Source organism: Nicotiana tabacum, chromosome 22, assembly GCF_000715075.1.
Source record: "Nicotiana tabacum cultivar K326 chromosome 22, ASM71507v2, whole genome shotgun sequence".
Lineage (NCBI taxonomy): Eukaryota > Viridiplantae > Streptophyta > Magnoliopsida > Solanales > Solanaceae > Nicotiana > Nicotiana tabacum.
Genome location: NC_134101.1, coordinates 225598209 through 225619762, shown reverse-complemented (window position 1 = coordinate 225619762; position 21554 = coordinate 225598209).

Here is a 21554-nt window from a genome sequence, read left to right as displayed (position 1 = left end):
ATGGCAGCAGAACTCAAGAAATTGACCAGCCGAGTCCAGGGCATGGAAGGAAACAAAGGCATAGAGGGGCTGAATTATGAGGACCTCTGCATTCAGCCAGATGTTGAACTTCCGGAGGGATACAAACCTTTCAAGTTCGAAATGTTCGATGGCACGGGAGATCCCAGATTCCATTTGAGGACATATTGTGATAAGCTGGTCGGAGTCGGAAGGAATGAGAAAATCCGTATGAAACTATTCATGAGAAGCCTGAGGGGGGATGCTTTATCCTGGTACATCAGTCAGGACCCTAAGAAATGGACGAGCTGGGTAGGTATGGCATCAGATTTCATGGATAGGTTCCGATTCAATACAGAAAATGCACCGGATGTATTCTACATCCAGAATCTGAAGAAGAAGCCTACCGAGACATTTCACGAGTATGCTACCCGTTGGAGATTAGAGGTTGCTAAGGTCAGGCTGGCCTTAGAAGAGGCACAGATGAACAGATTCTTCGTCCGGGCTCATGACCCAAAATATTATGAGAGGTTGATGCTGATCGAGGGCCAAAAATTCTCCGATATCATCAAGTTGGGAGAAAGAATTGAAGAAGGCATCAAGAATGATATGGTTACTAATCTTGAAGCATTGCAGGCCACCAACAAGGCTTTACAGTCTGGTGGCACGTCCAAGAAGAAGGATGTTCATGCCGTAATGGTCGTACAGGGAGCCAAATCACCACTAAAATACCACACCTACCCGTCACCTCCACTTACATATCAGCCTATCCCGAATTACCAAATACCCGCACCCTCTTACCAAAATCCACCACCCGTTTACCAATAATCTCCACCTCCCGCATATCAATCCACTTCACCCAGATACTCTCAACCTGTACCTGTTTACCAAGCTTATAATGCCCAACCCCCTCACTACCAATCACCTCCTACTCGCCAAAATTTCCCTAGACCCAGACCAAATTTTGACCACAGACCTCCCAAACAATATACAACCATCGTTGAGCTAATTGACCAACTGTATGAGAAACTTAAAGATGCTGGTTACGTCTCCCCTATCCCTGCCATAACTCCAGAAAATCCTTCCCAGTGGATCAACCCTAATAAGACCTGTGCGTACCATTCCGGTATGAAAGGTCACACCATTGACGAATGCCGCTCGTTGAAGGACAAGATTCAAACTCTGATCGACAATAAGGTTATCACAGCAATGGAGCCTGCTCCTAATGTCCGCAACAACCCTCTGCCTGATCACAGAGGTGGAGACATTCACATGATCGAGATCGAAGATAACTAGGACCCCAAGGGATCGATAGGACTGATTGCTAAGGATGATGAGCCAAAGAAACCAGCATTCACACTTAACCCAATTGTTGTGCAGAACCAGCCCTCCAGGGACGATGAATTAAACATGTCTATACCTTTCAAATTTGAAGCACCTTCTTCTGCGAAGGTGGCCGGGCCAATTGAGGTTGAGTTTGGAGTTCCAAAGGCACCTGTACCCTTTGAAGTTGATGTGTTACCCCCGAGGTCACCCATTCCCGTTCTACTCGAATGCCATACCATGGGATTACAAAGCTGAAGCAATTGCTGCACATGGTATGACCAGAACAGGCAGGGTTTACACTCTAGAGCACCTAGCTGAGTCCAGTAAGCAAGCCTCGGGACGGACTACTGAAACTGGACCCGATGATCTTTGGAGGAAAATACAAGCTATGGATTATTCGTTCGTGGAACAGTTGAACAAAACACCAGCACGGATCCCCATCCTAGCTCTCCTATAGAGCTCTGACGCACACAAAAATGTCTCGATGAAGATATTGAGCGAAGCTTATGTGCCCAGCAACATAACGGGGGGCGAAATGACAAATATGGTAGGGCAAACACTGGAAAGCCACAAAAACACCTTCTACGAATATGAACTGTCGCCGGAAGGACTGAGTCACAGCATGGCCCTACATATCACCGTGCAATGCGAGGATTACTTCATCACTAGAGTCTTGATCGATGGAGGCTCCAGCCTCAACATCTGTCCATTGATAACTCTTAGAACATTGGGAAAGATCCTGCACGAGATCAAAGATGGGGCCATCAATGTCAAAGCCTTCGATAGGTCCCAAAGGTCTACTATCGGAGAGATCAGCCTATACTTGCAAATGGGGCCAACCTGGTTCGACGTTGACTTTCAAGTGATAGATGTCCCAGCATCTTACAATTTGCTATTGGGACGACCATGGATCCATGTTGCTGGAGCTGTAGCATCGACCCTGCATCAGGCAGTGAAGTTCGAATGGAATCACCAAGAGGTGATCATTCATGGCGATGGTAGCAACCCCATATATAGTCGCCAAACCATCCCAATGATTGGAGGAAGAAGGAGAATAGGCGGAGAAACATACCACCACATTGAAAGAGTCAACGCTCTCGACAAAGTAAATGGTGGGATAACAAGATTGAAAGTATCCTGAATTGGTGTGGATACGAACCTGGAAAGGGACTCGACAAAAACCTCCAGCGAATCGCCAAACCCATTAAGCTGAAGAAACATGACACTACATTTGGTTTGGAGTATGAGTACACTTGGGAGGAGTTCAATCACTGGTCGCCACCATAGCGCGGTCCCTACCACCCACTAGAGCACCCGATACCTCACCTAGAGCAAACTTTCCAGTCGGTAGATACTATATATGGGTCGGAGGAAGATGAAGCATTGGCAGCCGTGAAGAATCTGTTCCTCGAGGATGATGATATGGATTGCAGTGTTATTTTCGAGGAGGAAGGGGAGGAAGCACCTTCTATACAAGTTGTGAACCGAGGAGAGCGCCTCAGCAATTGGTCAATCAGAACCACCAGGGCCCGGAAAGATTCGGGGTAGCAAGGCTAAACAAAACCAGCATGCATCACATTTTACTTTTTACTAGCTGATTTTATTTCCGCATTGTCTTTAATTCCGAAAAGAGCTGTGATATTCAAAACAATTATGAATCTAATTGAAGCATTTCAGTTTATTATATATCTCGCTCTTATTATTTTCCTATCATTCACTTTATTTTACACAACATTACTATTACTTGCCTTGATGATGAACCAACAATTGTGACTTGCAACGAGACAATGCAACAAACGGATACGGACTCAGTAGAGGATGATATACCAGAAGAGGTCGTTAGAGGAGTTGAGAATTTTGAAAATAGGCCTAAGTCTAACTTAGATGAAACTGAGGTCGTTAATCTGGGAGATGCAGAGGATGTCAAAGAAATGCGAATCAGTGTTCACCTGTCACCATCAGAAAAGAAAGAGTACAAGAAGTTCCTATAGGAATATGAAGATATATTTGCCAGGTCATATGATGATATGACTGGTCTCAGCACATCCATTGTAGCTCACAAACTACCAACAGATCCAACATGCCTGCCGGTAAAGCAGAAGCTCAGGAAATTCAAACCCGACATGAGTTTGAAAATCAAAGAAGAGGTTACCAAGTAAGTCAAAGCCAAGGTTCTCAGGGTAGTAGAGTATCCAACATGGTTATCCAACATCGTGATAGTGCCAGAAAGGATGGGAAAGTTAGAGTTTGTGTTGACTACCGGGATCTTAATCGGGCCAGCCCCAAAGACGACTTCCCCTTGCCTAACATACACATTCTTATCGACAACTGAGCCAAGAATGAATTGGAGTCTTTTGTTGATTGTTTTGCTGGGTAACGTCAGATATGGATAGATGAGAAAGATGCAGAGAAAACGGCTTTCATCACGCCGTGGGGAATGTACCATTACAAAATGATGCCATTCGGTTTGAAGAACATTGATGCTACCTACATGAGAGCCATGACTACCATCTTTCATGACATGATACATAAGGAAATCGAGGTATATGTGGATGACGTCATCATCAAATCCAAGAAAGCCAGGGATCACATGGCAGATCTAAGAAAGTTCTTCAACAGACTGAGGAGGTACAATCTGAAACTGAATACTGCCAAGTGTGCATTCGGGGTTCCTGCTGGAAAATTATTGGGTTTCATCGTGAGGCATCGAGGAATAGAATTGGATCCATCAAAGGTCAAAGCTATCCAAGATTGCCACCGCCAAAGAACAAGAAGGACGTGATGAGTTTCCTGGGAAGACTCAACTATATCAACCGGTTCATAGCTCAATCCACGGTCATTTGTGAACCTATCTTCCAAATGTTGAAGAAGGACGCTGCTACCAAATGGACTGATGATTGTCAGAAAGCTTTTGACAGAATCAAGGAATACCTATCAATGCCACCGGTCTTGGTTCCGCCTGAGCCAGGAAGACCCCTATTGCTTTACCTTGCGGTATCAGATAGAGCATTCGGTTGTGTTTTAGGACAACATGATGAAATAGGGAGAAATGAGCAAGCCATTTACTATCTCAGTAAGAAGTTCACACCGTACGAGGCCCGGTATTCTCTTTTAGAACGCACTTGTTGTGCTCTGACTTGGGTCGCACAGAAGTTGAGGCATTACTTCTGTGCTTACACTACTTATCTCATATCCAGAATGGACCTCTGAAGTATATCTTCCAGAAGCCCATGCCCACTGGCAAGCTCGCCAAGTGGCAGATCCTGCTAAGTGAATTCGACAATGTTTACGTGACCCAGAAAGCAATCAAAGGGCAAGACTTGACGGACCATCTCACCGAGTATCCCGTAGACAGAGAATACGAGCCCCTAAAAATGTATTTTTCCGATGAAGAGGTATCTTTCATAGGAGAAGATATTGCAGAATCCTACGATGGTTGGAGGTTGTTTTTTGACGAAGCTGTAAATTTCAAAGGAGTTGGCATAGGAGCAGTCTTAGTATCAGAAACCGGCTACCCGGTATCCGCCAAGCTCAGGTTCCCTTGCACCAATAATATGGCCGAATATGAAGCCTGCATCTTGGGGCTCAAAATGGCTATTGATATGAACGTTCAGGAGTTGCTAGTGATCGGAGATTCAGACTTGATCATACATCAGGTTCGAGGAGAGTGGGCAACCAAGAACTCTAAGATACTTCCCTACTTCCATCATATATAGGGGTTGAGGAAAAGGTTCACAAAGACAGAATTTTAGCACGTCCCCAGAGTCCAGAACGAGTTTGCTGATGCATTAGCTACTTTATCGTCCATGATCCAACATCCAAATAAAAATTTCATTGATTCCGTCCCAGTAAAGATTCATGATCAGCCAGCTTATTGTGCCCACGTTGAGGAAGAAGCATATGGAAAACCATGGTTCAATGATATCAAGGAGTACTTGACAACAGGGGAATATCCAGGACTTGCCAACGCTACTCAGAAGCATACACTTCGTAGGCTATCCAGCAACTTCTTTCACAGTGGAGGAATCCTGTACAGGAGGGACTCCCGATTTGGGTCTACTAAGGTGTGTCGAAGCAAAAGAAGCATCCAGGCTATTGGACGAGGTGCATGCAGGGACCTACGGGCCGCACATGAATGGTTTTGTCTTAGCAAAAAAGATACTCCGAGCAGGGTATTTCTGGATGACTATGGAAACAGACTGTATCCAGTATGTTCGCAAATGCCATCGATGTCAGATACATGCAGATATGATAAAGGCGCCTCCAAACGAGCTTACTGCGACAAGCTCACCATGGCCATTCGCCGCTTGGGGAATGGATGTTATCGGACCTATCGAGCTTGCCGCATCAAATGGGCACAGGTTCATCTTAGTAGCAATAGACTATTTTATTAAATGGGTCGAAGCAGCATCATACAAGGCGGTCACTAAGAAGGTTGTGGCGGACTTCGTCCGCGACCGCATTGTTTGTCAGTTCGGAATTCCGGAATTAATCATCACCGATAATCGTTCCAATCTCAACAGTGACTAGATGAAAGCAATGTGTGAAACTTTTAAGATCAAACACAAGAACTCCACAGCCTACAGGCCTCAGATTAATGGAGTTGTAGAAGCAGCCAACAAGAATATCAAGAAGATACTAAGGAAGATGGTCGAAAGGTATAAACAATGGCATGAGAAGTTATTATTCGCCTTATTGGGATACCGCACTACAGTCCGCACAACGACCGGAGCAACTCCCTACATGCTGGTTTATGGTACAGAGGCGGTCATCCCCGCCGAGGTAGAAATCCCCTCCTTAAGGATTATACAAGAAGTAGAATTGGATGATGCAGAATGGGTAAAAGGTTGCTACGAGCAGTTAGCCCTTATAGATGGGAAAAGGATGAATGTGGTTTTCCACGGTCAGTTGTATCAGAACAGAATGTCCAGAGCCTTTAACAAAAGGGTTAAGCCAAGGAAGTTTACACCGGGGCAACTGGTGTTGAAGAAAATCTTCCCACATCAAGATGAAGCCAAGGGGAAGTTCTCTCCTAATTGGCAGGTACATGGTTCACCGGGTTCTAACTGGAGGAGCCCTTATCCTTGCAGAGATGGATGGAGAACTCTGGTCGAAGCCAATCAATTCAGATGCAGTGAAACGATATTATGTGTAACCACTTATGATTCCCTTAATGATTAATTTGAACTACGCCTGACCTGATTCCCGTTCAAGAGGGGATACGTAGGCAGCCCTATGGGTTCGGTTAAAATTTAATAAAAATCCATTTTCCCCCGCTATTAGAGCCGTGGCAGAATTTTGAGGAAGGCCCTCAAAATTCCGAAGTTAATTTTAGTTCATCGCCAGAAGCGCTAGCCCAGCAAACTGTGGAAGAATTTTGAGGAGAACCCTCAAAATTCCAAAGATGTTTTTTAGTCATTTAGCACAGCCGTCAAAAACGTCCGCTCAGTAAACTGGGGCAGAATTTTGAGGAGGACCCTCAAAATTCAGGAGAAAAGAGGTTGCAATGTCCTAAACCTCGTCGCAGTCGTTGGTTCATTTAAAGAAAACTATTTTGGATTATATACGTTATATTTGCTAAATCATGCATAACTATTATCCGAATTGCTGTTGTTTAGCGACGCTACCCCAATGACACACAACATCAAGAGCCCGGGGAATACGAACTAACCTTTCCCCTCATAGAACTCACGATTTTCTTTGGATGCAGGCACTCGACTTGCAATATCGTCAGGTATATTTATGTACGCATACTTTCCCAAGAATGCAACTTCTCAGAATCATCACTTACCCGCAATTGCTATCTCTACCCAATCTCCCCTGCAGTCATATTGTCGTAATCAGCTATAGCTAAGAGATCTTACTACTTATCATCATTTTACATTCTTGCACTGCATAAGGCTACTTTTCTTCCTTCCGAGGTTAAGCTCTACCTCCATCTGCATTTTGCATAAGGCTACTTTTCTGCCTTCTGAGGTTAAGCTCTACCTCCATCTACATTTTGCATAAGGCTATTTTTCCGCCTTCTGAGGTTAAGCTCTACCTCCACTTGTATTTTGCATAAGGCTACTTTTCTGCCTTCCGAGACTAAGATCTGTCTCCTTCCGCATTTCCTGCATTTTGCATAAGGCTACCTTTCTGCCTTTTGAAGGCTAAGCTCTACCTCCATCCGCATTTCCTGCATTTTGCATAAGGCTACCTTTCTGCCTTTCGAGGTTAAGCTCTACCTCCATCTGCATATCTTTGCATTGCATAAAGCTACTTATCTGCCTTTCGAGACTAAGCATTGTCTCCATCTGCATTTTTGCATAAGGCTACCTATCTGCCTTCCGAGGTTAAACTCTACCTCCATCCTACATAAGGCTACTTATCTGCCTTTCAAGACTAAGCACTGTCTCCATCTACATTTTGCATAAGGCTACCTATCTGCCCTTCGAGGTTAAGCTCTACCTCCATCATGCATAAGGCTACTTATCTGCCTTTCGAGACTAAGCTCTGTCTCTATCCTGCATGGCTAAAATATCGCCACTTTATTTTGAATGGCTGCAATATCACCATCTGCATTTAAATTTTTGCTCTGGCTGAAAGATCGCCACCCTTTGCATTCATTTGGCTGAAAGATTACCACCTTTTCATGGGCTGAAAGATCACCAACTTATTCAAAGGCATCATAGTTCGGAGGCACCATCTGCGTAGCCCGAGAACACCATTTCATGGCCTGCGAATTTTTATTTTTTTTATGCTCTTCACGGCCCAGGACATCATAGTCTGAGGACGTCATCCTAACTGTCCAAAGACAACATTCATGGTCCAATGGGAACTTGCATCATGTTTAAATTATGCACAATACACGTTATATTGCTCACTTGCAGGTACACCGGCTAGCAAACGGCCATCTTAGCAGGAGAGATCCCGCTCCGGTTCTCCGCAGTTTGTCCGACTCCAATCTAATCATCGAGCTTGTTCTTTTCGAATCCCCATTCGACACACTCCGTCAATGGTTCCTGAACTACATATGGCCTGATTCCGATAAAACCAGGGATATATAGGCGGCTCCAAATCCAGATCTCGGTCAAAATGCTTTTCAATCGCCGATCTGGTCAAAATTGGCCATCTTGTCTTTACCCGACAACTCTTTCATCCTCCTCGGGTAAAGAGGGGCAACTGTTGATATCCATTTTTTCTCTATGTATTTTTATACCCAAAACACTTCCAAAATAACACATATGTGCATATATAAGCACACCAAAAGGTTTTGGCATTTTAATGATTTTTAAACCAATTTATGGCCTATTTTTATACCATAAAATCCAATAATTATTCCCAAAGCTTGCCATTTTGGAGAATAATTTATTTTATTCTCATATTTATACCAAAATATATCCAGCATGATTTTTGCACATTTTTTACAAATTTGTTTGGTATTTTTAAAGCCAAATTGCATATAATTGTAATACTAGCCTCTTTAAGATTTAATAGAATTTTATAATTACAAAATTGATCCCAATATTTTCGAATTAATATTTATATATTATTAATTGACTCAGTGCCTTTAATTTGCTTTTAAAACATTTTTACTATTTTTATAAAATAATAAAAAGAAAAATTGGCTATTTCAATTGTAGCCTCAATTCATTTCAATTATAACCCAAATTCCATTTCAATTTAAGCCTGAAATCAGCCCAATTTCGAACTCAATTGGACCAGCCCAATTCATTCAAACCCATCCCCTTGACCTGTTTAACCCAACCCGCCCAGAGATCCTTTTAATCTTGGTCGTTGATCATTTTGATCAACGGCCACAAACGACCCTTTTCCTTTTTAATTCTACCAACCCCCCAACCCTAACCCTCATTTATCTTAGACAGTAGCCTATGAAACCTCTTCTCTCTCAATACACTCTCAAGCACTCAAAACCCTAATCGCCTCCCTCGTCTTCTCCGACCATTATCTCGCCGGAGTCCATGGCTTTTTAGGCCATGGACGACCTGTGCTCACTTTCCTTCACTCCTAAGCCATGGGTGTTCGAGATTTCGAGGTTTGACCTTAACGATGTTCGTTCAGATCTTCTCATATTTGTGGTTATATGGCCTCTTCGGCCTTGCTCCGACGTATTCGAGCTTTAGAAGCCTAGCCATGGCCATCTCTGACTCAACATCAGACCTCTTCCAAGCCTTCTCATTTCTAGGGTTTCAAAGAAACCCTAAAGCTATTCGAGGTTCCTTCCTCTTTTATTTACTTAGATCTGTGATGAATCGTGCTATATTCAACGTTTTAAAGCTTTTCCCCAATTTTTTTTTCAAAATTAGTTCGCTTTCAATTTAGGGTTTTCGAAAAAATCTCAAAGTAACTTCTGACTCTTCTTCTTCTTCTTTTCTTTGCGTGAATCTGTCTGTACCACATTCTTATGAGTGTTTCTCTTGTGTTCTTATTTTTGCCATACGATGCATGTTCTTTGATTTTTGTGTTCTGTTCTTCCCTCTACTGGGTTCTATAAGCATGCTTTACATGTCTATCTCGTATGTTCCTCTACTGCATTTTTTACTGAGCTTTTGCTCCTTGCTTACCTTTACTGGACTTTGTTTGAACCCTAAGCATGTTTCATCTACTATTTTCCTAAACCCGTATCGCTTTTTCTTTTCTGAACTTGTTTGAGTGACAAGCTTTGCCTAAATGTATTCCTTATGTTTCAAACTTGTTGTTCTCTCTGTTTGTTTCTCATAAGTCTCTGAAAGAGACTACTGAGCCTGTTCTATTTGTTGTTTTCTCATCTATGCATCTGATTCGAGTCAGAAACCCTAGTATTTGGGGGTTTTTTGGCAAGCTTGACTTTGTGTTTGGACTAGGGTTCCATTCAGAACCCTGACTCTCTTTCAGACTCATTCTGAGTCTGTGAACCTAACCTTCTTGGGTACTCTGATTTCTTGCTAGTTTTACAACAACTCTCTCTTGTCTCACATGCCTGTATGATTTTTATATGACAAATTCTCTTCTTTCAAAAGGCCTTTGTCCAGTTTGTGATTGATTCCGAGTTCCTTTTTTAAAAGGTTTGATTGTGTGTTGTTGATTTTCTTTAAATTAAACCCTTCTCACCTTTTTCTGGTTGGATTCATTCACACTAAAATTCGAATCCTGATTTTACTGGCTGGTTGATTGATTGTCTTTCCTTGTTTGACCTAAACCGTGTACTACTAAACTATTTCCTTAAATAGGTTTCTGTGTATTTGCCCCTGTTATACCGCCTCAGAAAAGATTGTTTAAAACAACTCCTTTCCTTATTTATTTTGCCCGTTTGAATCAAATCCCTTAACCAAAGGGAAACAGCTTGTGATTGATTTCAAAACTATTCTCTTACCTTTTTTTTACTCACCTTCTGCACTATAAAAGGGACTGCTCTTTTGCACTAAAAAAAGGTTTTTTTTACACATGCTTTCACAGACTTTTCTGCACAAAAACACAGGCTTTTACACATTCGAATACTGAGTTCTTTCAAAAAAAAAATCTACTCTCTTCTTCTACTTTGTGCTTTCTGAAACAATTTTGAGCTCTCTCTCTAAAACTCTCAAGTGTTCTGCTGAACCTAAGTCTGCTCCTGTTGTGTTTACTTGCCGTGATTGCTCTATTGTTCTGCTTGTTCTTACTTTGCAACTGGTACGTTATTCTTAGTTGAATAATGCTTCTTCATTATGTGTTTACTTCCTAGTCTGTTATGTTCTTCTTTACTATGTTTCTGCAACCCTGTTGTGCTTTTCTTATGTGAACTCCCTTTCCTTTTTCCCCTTTGTATGTGAGTATAGTTCCAGCCATAACAACACTTTGATATTGCTGTCTATGACTCTAAACTGGGTTCTTTGAAGCTCCTAACTCAATCAATTCCCATTCCCTTCTCCCCTTTATGTGCTTGAGCCTGGACCTGAGTCTGGTGGTGTCCTAATCACCATCCAGACCTAGGTTTGACCCTCAAGGGTCTGCTCCTAACTTGTTTGACCAAACAAATGGTTAGGGGTGTGCCAGTCTGCACCTGTGGCTGGGTATGACCACCATTTGTTATGTCTCCCCAATTCCTTTTCACTTTGCACTTACTCCTAGCTCTAAGTTCTGCCCCTCTCTTGCAAGCCATGCTTTGGGACTCTTGAGCTCCCACTGAACTTGGATGCCTGAGGACTGGCTATTCCGCACTGCACTATTCTAATTCTAAATGGTATCCTGAGTGTAAGCAATGCCGGGAATCCTTGAGATTCCTTGGAACTTTGAAACACTTTGGATAAAGAGAAGGCTTTGGAAATCTGGAATTGGTTAATCACATGTTATTGGACATTAAGATTTAATTAGGCTGCTCGGATCTAGCTGTTAGTTTTTAATGTATTTATTTTCTTTCTTTTGGTCTGTAATAATTTGTATAAAGAATTTGGGGAATATAGTAAAACGGTGTGGGAGGGGTTTTGCATTCTTGCATCAGTAAGGGTAGAAACCATGCTTTAGGATTTTAATTTTTTTTAGAAATCCTGCCTATAGGATTGTTCAATGTTTCTGATTCCACATCACTTAGAGACCATACCTATAGGGTCAACGCTTCATTGTGCTACAAATCACATAGAAATAATGCCTATAGGACTTAACGTTCATGTAATCAATGCATATAGAGATCATGCCTATAAGGAATGCATATGCATTAGGCAAACTGTAGGGTTAATTAACACAATCATCTTTTACAAGTTCAATAACAGGTTTTAAAAGTCAAAATAGATATCATGCCTATAGGATTTGCATCAAACTCGTCTGATTCGCTTAAAGTAATAGTGATCTATTAACTGGTCCTTAATGTCTTAATACAACAACGATTTCAGAAGTCTTAATTCTTTGACAAAAACTCTCTTGACTCAGTATGCTTTTAAGTCCCTCAAATTGGTATCTTTTTCTGAAATAGTTTCTTTCTAAACGTTCTGCCTAAACGTTTTATTCAGACCCTGAAATTGTCTTTTAAAACAGTTGCAACATACCCTTTCCTTAGATATTTCTATCTCTGAAACTCTTTCACAACCATTTCTGTGTTTTATTTTTACTGCAGTCTATACTTTCTTTTCAAAACTCCTCTACATTAGACTATTTTTTCCTGAAACCAGTACCTTTTAAATCACTCGCTTGAAATACCTTAATTTCTGACAATTGCATCCAAGTTTCCTAAGGCAGACTTTCTATCTAAACATATGGGTTGAACCAGTCCGTTCGTTGTTTAAGTTTAATTTAAAGACCAAATCAGTATGTGCCAACACATGCTAAACTAAGTGTTTGTTTGATTAAGGGGTTTACTAGAGCCTTACCTATTTGTTTTGTTCATCCTTATATTTGTGCTTGTTTTGTATGTCGCAATTAGAATTTTAACCTTTGAACTCCATATATGCTTATATCCCTTTCCTTCCCCTTTAGGATTAGAAGTCCTGATACCCCGGGACTGATAGGTTGGGACGGGTACTAGCATGCAATAAGTAAACGAGACTGATCGCGTTTAAATACCTTAACGGGGTGGGAAGGGTAGAATATGGATATGATGACCGATGCGCTAATATCACGTGCGACCCCTCTTCTGAGGAGTGATCGCTGGGTATTGCATTGAAGTGATCCATATTAATTATAAACTTAGGGCTCCCCTCCCTTTATTTCCTTTCGTCTCTTCTTGTAAAACTGTTCAAATCTTTTTTTTCATGAATTTCTGCCCTCTCTACTTACCTTCGAAATTTTTTAACTTGGTCGCAATGTTATGTGCGAATCCTTATTTGACCCTTGATTGTTTACTTGTAAAGTCACAATTGTAACATGGCTAGGAACCACACTAATGGATCTTGAGGGGTGCCTAACACCTTTCTCTCGGGATAATTTCTAGCCCTTACCATAATCTCTGGTCTCTTCATCTCAAACCCTTCTTAAAGTGTCCTAATGCACTATAATCATTAGGTGGCGACTCTTCAAATTCTAAACCCAATTCTCAAAAGGGGATAGAGTTGTCCTACCAATGTCGTATACCCGATTTCTGACCCCGTGGTTAGAGAAAAAGGGGGTGTCGACAGCTGTTGTGTTTGAAGGACTGGTTCCCAGGTTTAGATTGCACCAATGAAGGCTCCCTATAGTTTAATCGTTACTATTATGTAAATCATTCATTATGGGCTATAATAATCTCTATAATAACAGATTTGGGGTTTATCAGTAAAAGCTGGGGGGTTTTCGTATACCTTTGTTAAAACTAGGTGGAAATCCTACCTATAGGTTTAATATGCTGATAGAATTACATGAATGCTAGGTTGTGTTTAGAGATCCTACCTATAGGGTTTTCCTGATTCTATGCTTGCATGCTAGAAATCCTGCTCAATAAGACTTTTCGCTTGATTTTGCATTAGAATTCTTGTTCACAAGATCTACACATATTTTCAACCCAACATGTATTAGTGGCCATGTCTATAGGAATTTTATTGATTATCTTTCATGACAATCTATTAATTTCTATCCAAATAAGATTAATAGAAATCATGCCTATAGGAATAAAAATCAGTTTCAAACCTAGAAATCATGCTTATGCGATTTAAAACTAATATATATCATGCCTATAGGGTGAAATCAGCTCTGAAACTTAGAAATCATGCATGTTGTAGTAGTTTAAATCAACCATACAATTAGAAATCATGCATATAGGGGTTTAAATCAATTAAGAAATTAGAAAGCATGCCTATATGATCTAAAAGGAATAAAGTACTGTCTTTATAAGTGAAAATTAGTGCGCACTCAGAAACCATGTCCATAAGTTTGTAATTAATAAGCTCGTAGAAATCATGCCTATAGGATTCTGTTAATCGATTCTAAATTCAGCCGCTATTGTAAATCACTTAGTCAATATATCCATAGGACTTGCTAATGATTCTGGGTTTAAAACTGTGACGTACTACATCCTGAAATGCCCAAATCCATGCTAAATAAAATCAGTAGGCAAACAAATAGGCCCAATGCTCGCCTTAATAAAATTGTCTTTACACTTTGTTTTTCTCACGTAGATATCTTGCCTGTAGGATTCCAAAATTAACAAAGTTTGGTGATTCAATTGCGTGCTTTTGTTGTTTATGTGTGGAGGTTAATGTGAGCCCATACTTGTTCTTTATTTGAAAGTTCTACTTATTTTTGTTTGTCGCCTAGATTTCACATTTTTAAGCAATGTAGGTTGGTCTAGAACTATCCCAAATATAGGCCTTAATTCCTCCAGGGCCATAGGTAATGTAACGATCCGGCTGGTCGTTTTAAGAATTTATGCTCGATCCCCTATTAATTGCATTCCTCGTATTTGTTTCTGCTATTGTGAGTTGCCGGGAAGGTCTATTCGAAGTTTCAGAGAGTTTTGGGACACTTAGTCCGTAAATGAGAGTTTAAGCTTTAGAATTTGGACAATAGTAAGAGTAGTGTGAAGATGGCCTCAGAATGGAATTTCGTCAGTTCCGTTAGCTCTGTTAGGTGATTTTGGGCTTAGGGTCGTGTTCAGATTATGTTTTGGAGGTCCGTAGCTTATTTAGGCTTGAAATGTCGAATGTTGAATTTTCAAAGTTTTCAGTTTGATAGTGAGATTTTGATCTATAGTTCAGAATGGAATTTCTAAAGTTGGAGTAGCTCCGTAGTGTTGAATGTGACGTGTATGCAAAATTTTAGGTCATTCGGACGAGGTTTGATAGACTTTTTGATCAAAAGCGTAATTTGAGAGTTTTGGAGTTCTTAAGCTTGAATCCGTGGTTAATTCGATGTTTCGATGTTGTTTTAGGTGTTCTAAGGATTAGTATAAGTTTGGATAGTGGTATATGACTTGTTCGTGCTTTTGGTTGAGGTCATGGGGGCCTCGGGATATTCTGAATGGTTGACGGGAAGTTGAGAGTTAGAGTGTGCAGCTGAAACTGCTGGATTGCTGTCATAACCGCACCTGCAGATTGGGGACCCCGCAGGTGAGGAACCGCAGAAGCGTGTGGGCAGCCGCAGATGCGGCCAGATGAGGGAAAGCCAGAAGTCGCAGGTGAGGAATGTTGCTCGCACCTGCGAGACCGCAGATGCAGTAAGTTGGTCGCAGGTGCGGAAGTGTAAGTTTTAATGACTTATAGCATGTGTGGTTTATTTTTCGCAGAAGCGGGATCGCAAATGCGAGCCCATGGCCAAAGAAGCGGATTTTCTGGGTATAAATAAGACATTTCGAGGGTTTGAAATAAAAAGTTAGAAAATCGATTTGGAGCTCGAGAGAGGGCGATTTTGGGAAAATTTTGAAGAGGAAATCAGTGGGTAACGATTGCTAATCTTTTTCTAGTTGTATTCCTATAATCTAATCTTAGTTTTGTTATTTAATTTCGGATTTGAGATGAAAATTGAGGAAAAGTGGGGAAAAATTCTTAGGCCTAATTTTGAGGTTTTGATCCAGATTTTGATGTCGGATTGGAATAATTTTAATAAAATGAACTTGTGAGAGTATGAAGATTCTGAATTTGTAAACTTACCCAATTTCGAGATGCGGGCCCGAGGGGCATTTTGGTCATTTTTCCTAATTTCATGTATTAGCTTAAAATTAATTAGTGGAATCAGTTACTTGAAGTTATATTTACATTATGCAATTGATTAGAATAGATTTGGTCCATTTGGATTTGAGTACTCGTGGCAAGAGCATGGTTTCAGGTTAATTTTGAGCCGGTTCGAGGTAAGTGGCTTGCCTAACCTTGTGGGGGGGAACTTCCGTTAGGATTAGTATTGTTGATATTTGAAATTCCTTGTACGTGAGGTAACAAGTGCATACTTGTGCTAATTTAAGTAACTTTAATTGTGTTTCCTTTTCTGTTTATACTACATGCAATTTAAGTTTGTTGTTAGCTTAGGAAAGTATGTCTAATCGACTTAATTGCTTTACTTGCTCAAACTATCTTATTTGGATTATGTGCAGCATGTAAGGTTAGAAATACTTGTTTTACCTTGGTATGAAATTTTGATTGAATTGAATATTCTTCGTGTTGCTGTTGTGTGTTTACTTTGGGAGTACGGGATGGTATCTTAGTAGATCCCCCTCCATGTTTACTTTGGGACTACGAATTTGTATTCGGTATATCCCCTTACACAGTTATATGGAACTACGGGACTGTACCCGGTAGATTCCCCCAGTACTGGATATTTACATTTGGGGACTATGGAACAAGATTCCGGTAGATCCCCGCGCATTATGAGTTGGACTACGGGACTGCACCCGGGAGATCCACTGGATATTTAAATTTGGGGACTACAGGACGGTATCCTAGGAGATCCCCGTTTGTTATCTCTGTGTTGTGTTGTATTCCTTTCCGTGATTATTTTGTATCTGTTATAGTTGTTGTTGTTCTTTTTATCCTATGTTACTTCTTACTATTGCACTTAATTATACTGTTTTATTCTATACTGTTATACCTTGTATTTCATTTAACCTCAGTAGGGCCCTAACTTTCCTTGTCACTACTCGATCGAGGTTAGGCTTGGCACCTTTCTGCGCATGTTTTTCATGTGTAGATCCAGGTACTTCGACTCAGCCCTACTACCCTTGAGGCGAGGCTATTTCCAGAGACTTCGAGGTATATCTGCCGCGTCCGCAGACCGAGGAGTCCCTTTCTATTCTCTCTTAAAGTATTAGCCCTTCCGTATTTTTCTTTTGTTTAGACATTCTGGAGTAAGATACTTGTAGACATTCAAAAGATTGTGATTTCATGAGATTCCAGGATTTGGGAAATGTAGTTCCAGTTCGAGAGTTGTATTGTATATGCCGAGCGACATCTTAAATGCTTCAGTTTTATATTTTATTTTACTGTTTTGGCTTGTTTTATTTTGTTGATTTCTTTTTCGCAATTTGTTAGGCTTACTTAGTCGTAGAGGCTAGGTGCCGTCACGACACTTTACAGAGGGTGAACTTGGGTCATGACAAGTTGGTATCAGAGCTCTAGGTTTATAGGAATCATGAATCACAAGCCAGTTTATTAGATTCTCATGAATCGGTACGGAGATGTCTGTACTTATCTACGAGAGGCTACGTAACCGTTAGGAAAAATCCACTTTATTTGATTTCCCTGTTGTGATATATTCTTGACATCACAATCCTAAACCTCTGTCTTCCATTCTCTCATAGATGGTGAGTACACGTGCTACCAGAGGTGACCAGACACGTGCACCCCCTACGAGAGATGTCAGAGGTCGGGGCTAGGGTAGATGCCGAAGACATGCATGCGGTGCAGCCAGAACACCAACATGAGCTGCTATAGACGAGCCACCAGCAGTTCCAGCTGGAGCCCAGGCGCCTGATACGCCTACTACTACTACTACTTCAGCACTTCAAGAGACCTTAACACAGTTCCTGAGCATGTTTGGTACATTGGTTGAGGCGGGATTTATTGAGGTTGTACCAACTACTTCACAGATCGGGGAAGGGACCCAGACTTCTGCCGCCCCCACTCTTGAGCAGCGAGTTTGCATTGGTTAGGTTCTAGGTGTTATGGCAACACAGCCTGTGGTCCCAGTTCAGCGGGTAATGAGGATCTCTCGCTGAGTAAAGGACAGGTGGGTCAAGGAGAGAGAGGCCAGACGAGGTCAGGAGAGAGAGTATAGGGAAGCGAGGAGACCTTGTAGACTGGAGAGACCCACTAGTCCTTATTTTGGAAGAAGAGTACGACATGGTAGAGGTTTTGTGGGTCAGCCAGCTCAATTTGTGTCTCAGGCTTCACACAGTATTTTAGGTGTTCAGGGGTCTCAGAGTACCCGTACCGCACAGTTCCCATAGCTACATTAGTAATGAGGATGTTTTGAGTGTGGCAACATACGCCATGTGGTGAGACATTGACCCAGACTTAGGAGGGGTGAACCTCTATAAACTTCTGAGCCACAGTATGCCCGCAGAGTTCTCAGGCTATGGTTATAGCTCCAATTACTACCTCACCTGCTCAGCCAGCTAGAGGTAGAGGTCACCCTAGAGGGGGAGGCTAGGACAAATATTATGCCCTTCTTGCCCTTATCGAGGTTGTCACCTACGATTTTGTCATCACAGGTATTATCCTAGTTTGTCATAGAGATTCATCAGTTTTATTCGATCCAGGTTCTACCTATTCTTATGTGTCTTCTTATTTTGCCACGCATTTGGGTGTATCTTAAGATTCTTTGAGTTCCCCTGTTTATATTTCAACTCTCGTGAGAGATTCTCTTGTTGTGACTGGGTTTATCGGTCGTGTATGGTTTCTCTTAGTAGTTTTAAGACCAAAGTTGATTTATTATTGCTCAGCATGGTAGATTTTGATGTTATCTTGGGCATGGACTGGTTGTCTCCCCATTATGCTATTCTTGATTGTCACGCCGAAATCGTGATGCTAGCTATGCCAGGTGTACCGCGAGAAAAGTGGAGGAGTGTGAGCACGTGATTTTTGTTTTACGCAACAATCACTCCAAAAGAAACAAAAATAATAGCAATCGGTCTTGCTGTACAATTTTTGGATTTTCACATGGCATTTTGGTAATTATCTATGATTTTTGCCCATTTTTTTTATTATTATTAAAAACAAAAAATGTGTGTCGTGTGTAATTGAACCGTATTCCGGTTATTAAAAGGAAAAATCGCGAAAAATGCATCTTTCAATTTTGTCATTAAGTGGTGCTATTTTAATTATGTGTTAATTATTGTTTAATGTTTTTATAACATTAGTTAGCATTTTAAATAGGAGATTAAAAAAAAGGAAAAAGGATCCCCGGATTGGGCCAGTTTGAACCAAATAAAACAGGCCCAAAACCAAGATAACCCAATCCAGGATCCCTGTTTTACCCGGTCCAATTGAGTTGGCCACATAACCGTCCAAACGACGTCGTTGAGCCACTATTGATCTGGGCCGTTGATCTCAGAATGATCAACGGCCAAGATCACATCCCCCGTACCCACGAACAAACCCGACCCGTTCAACCTTGGTCCAACCCAGCCTCGTGTATTTGAAACGACGTCGTTTCCCTTTAGTACATAGATCACAGTCGTTGATCACCAGCAATCCAACGGCCAACATCCATTACTCACCCCCGTATATAAACCCTTCCCCTTTCACCCCGCGCCTAAACCAAACCCCCCTGCCTTAGGTCGTCCCCTTCACAGACCCCAAACCACGGAACCCTAGCCGTCCCCCTTTCCCCTCACCAAAACCCGGCGGCATGGACGCCGGTGACACCCACCGTAACACCCTAGGACCATTTCATTGCCCTGAACATAGATCTGCAAACCATTGATCTCGAACCTTCCCCCATCGTCTCGAATCTTCATTTGAAGATTCGAGCAGAACCTCGACTTACACCGATATACCCTAGCTTCACACCAGACAGTCCTCGAACCTCCCTCGTGACCAAACCATGCTTGGTTTGGTCCGAATATAACCATGGAAACCCAAATCCCAAATCTACCATCTGTGAACCCCAGAAACCCCAAGCATGGTCTGTGTCCGTTAGAGCTAAAGTGATTAGGGTCTAATGGACCTTAATCAAAGTGTTCTCGGTTGAGAACACTTCGATTAAAGTCCGTTCAACCCCAAGAAGGTTCATTTCAAACACGAGTTGGCTTTCTGATTTTTTTAAGGACTTTAAGGTAGGTGTGTTTTTCTTTCCTCGATTCAGTACATGTGTTGTTAAAGGTCTGTTCGTATGGCCAAATGTTTTGTTTAATTTGTGACTTTTAAATTTTATCAACTGTTGTTGTCCACCTCTGTGTTTGATCTAGTATGTCTTCTATTCACTGATAATGTGTATATGTGTATAAGCTGTGCAATCAATTGAACTTTGAAATTGACTGATTAATTGATATCACCAGTACAACTTTTGCTTAGTCAGTACGATTTGAATTGTAGGTGGATACTGTTAGAGTTCTGATCATGGCTTTCGATTGTATATTTTGTAATTAGTATAGTCGAGTCGATACACATCGTCAATAAGTTCAAAGATTTGAATGATAATAATTTGATTGGGTTTTCTGTTGAAATCCTACTTAAATCGAATTAGGAATTGAGTTTAACTACTTATAGTTGTTGTACTTGAATCAGAAATTTAAAGGTCTTGGTCTATAACTGCAGTCTGAATTGGGGGGCATGTGCACTTGTGCACAACATGTGCATAAAGGCCGTTGTTAAGATGAAGAATAACTTGACAGCATGTGCTATCAGGTTATATTCACGCTGCCCATGTCTACTTTTAGTTTAATAAGCTGTCAGGAATCTCATGGGAATGTTTCATATTTTAAAATGTTGAATGGAAAAACAGCAAGAAAGAGAAGGTTTCTGATGTGTTTTAACAGGTTGTAGATAGCCTGATGTTAGGCTATAAAAGGAAAAAGAACTTCCATTAGGAAGGGGACTGAAAATTGATTTGGAGGACTGAATTTTGAAAAAGAAAAGGTAGACAGATTTTTAAACTGAACTCAGATTTCTGGAGATTTGACTGTTAGATATATACAGCCACACACAAGAGAGAAAGAGCGAGAGAAAAATCATAAACTATTTCTTCCTATTGTTGTTTGGGCTTCATTTGTCTTCAGCCTTTTTAATCAAATTCTGATTCTTTAAAGTTCCAATTGAGTCTATTGGTTGAGTGTTTTCATTGGTTTATCATTGGTATTGGTCTGCCTGGAGTTCTGATTCTACTCCATTGTGTGCTGCTGTCATTTGGCTACCTTTCCTATCGGCTGTAGTTGCCATTCTTGCGTTCAAGTTTGTTCTGCTGTTACCAGTTGTTACTGATGATGTTTCTATTGCCATTGTTGCTCTACTAACTTCTCTTCTTCTTCTGTAAGCACTTCCAGGTACACACTTTCGAAACCATGTTTGTTGAAAGTTTGAAGTTTGAAGCAGAAATAAAGAAATGAACGTTTGTTTACTTCACAATACTTGTGTTCAAAATAGGTTGAATGGTAGTTGGCTTATATTTGTTTAAGTTAGTTCCAGCTGCAATTGCTCTGTATGAATTAAACACATCCTGATTGACATATTAGATAGCACTGTTTGTTAGATCAGACGTATTTTCAATGTGTATAACCATTAGGTTTCGATTTAGTTATGACAGTATAATATAGAATCATGGCAAGCATCTGTATGAATTTTGTCTGGACCTCTGAACTGTCAAATCTGTTATATTTGGTCCCATTTGATTTCAAGATAAATGTACCCCAAGCTAATTCTCATGTGGTGTTACGTTAACAG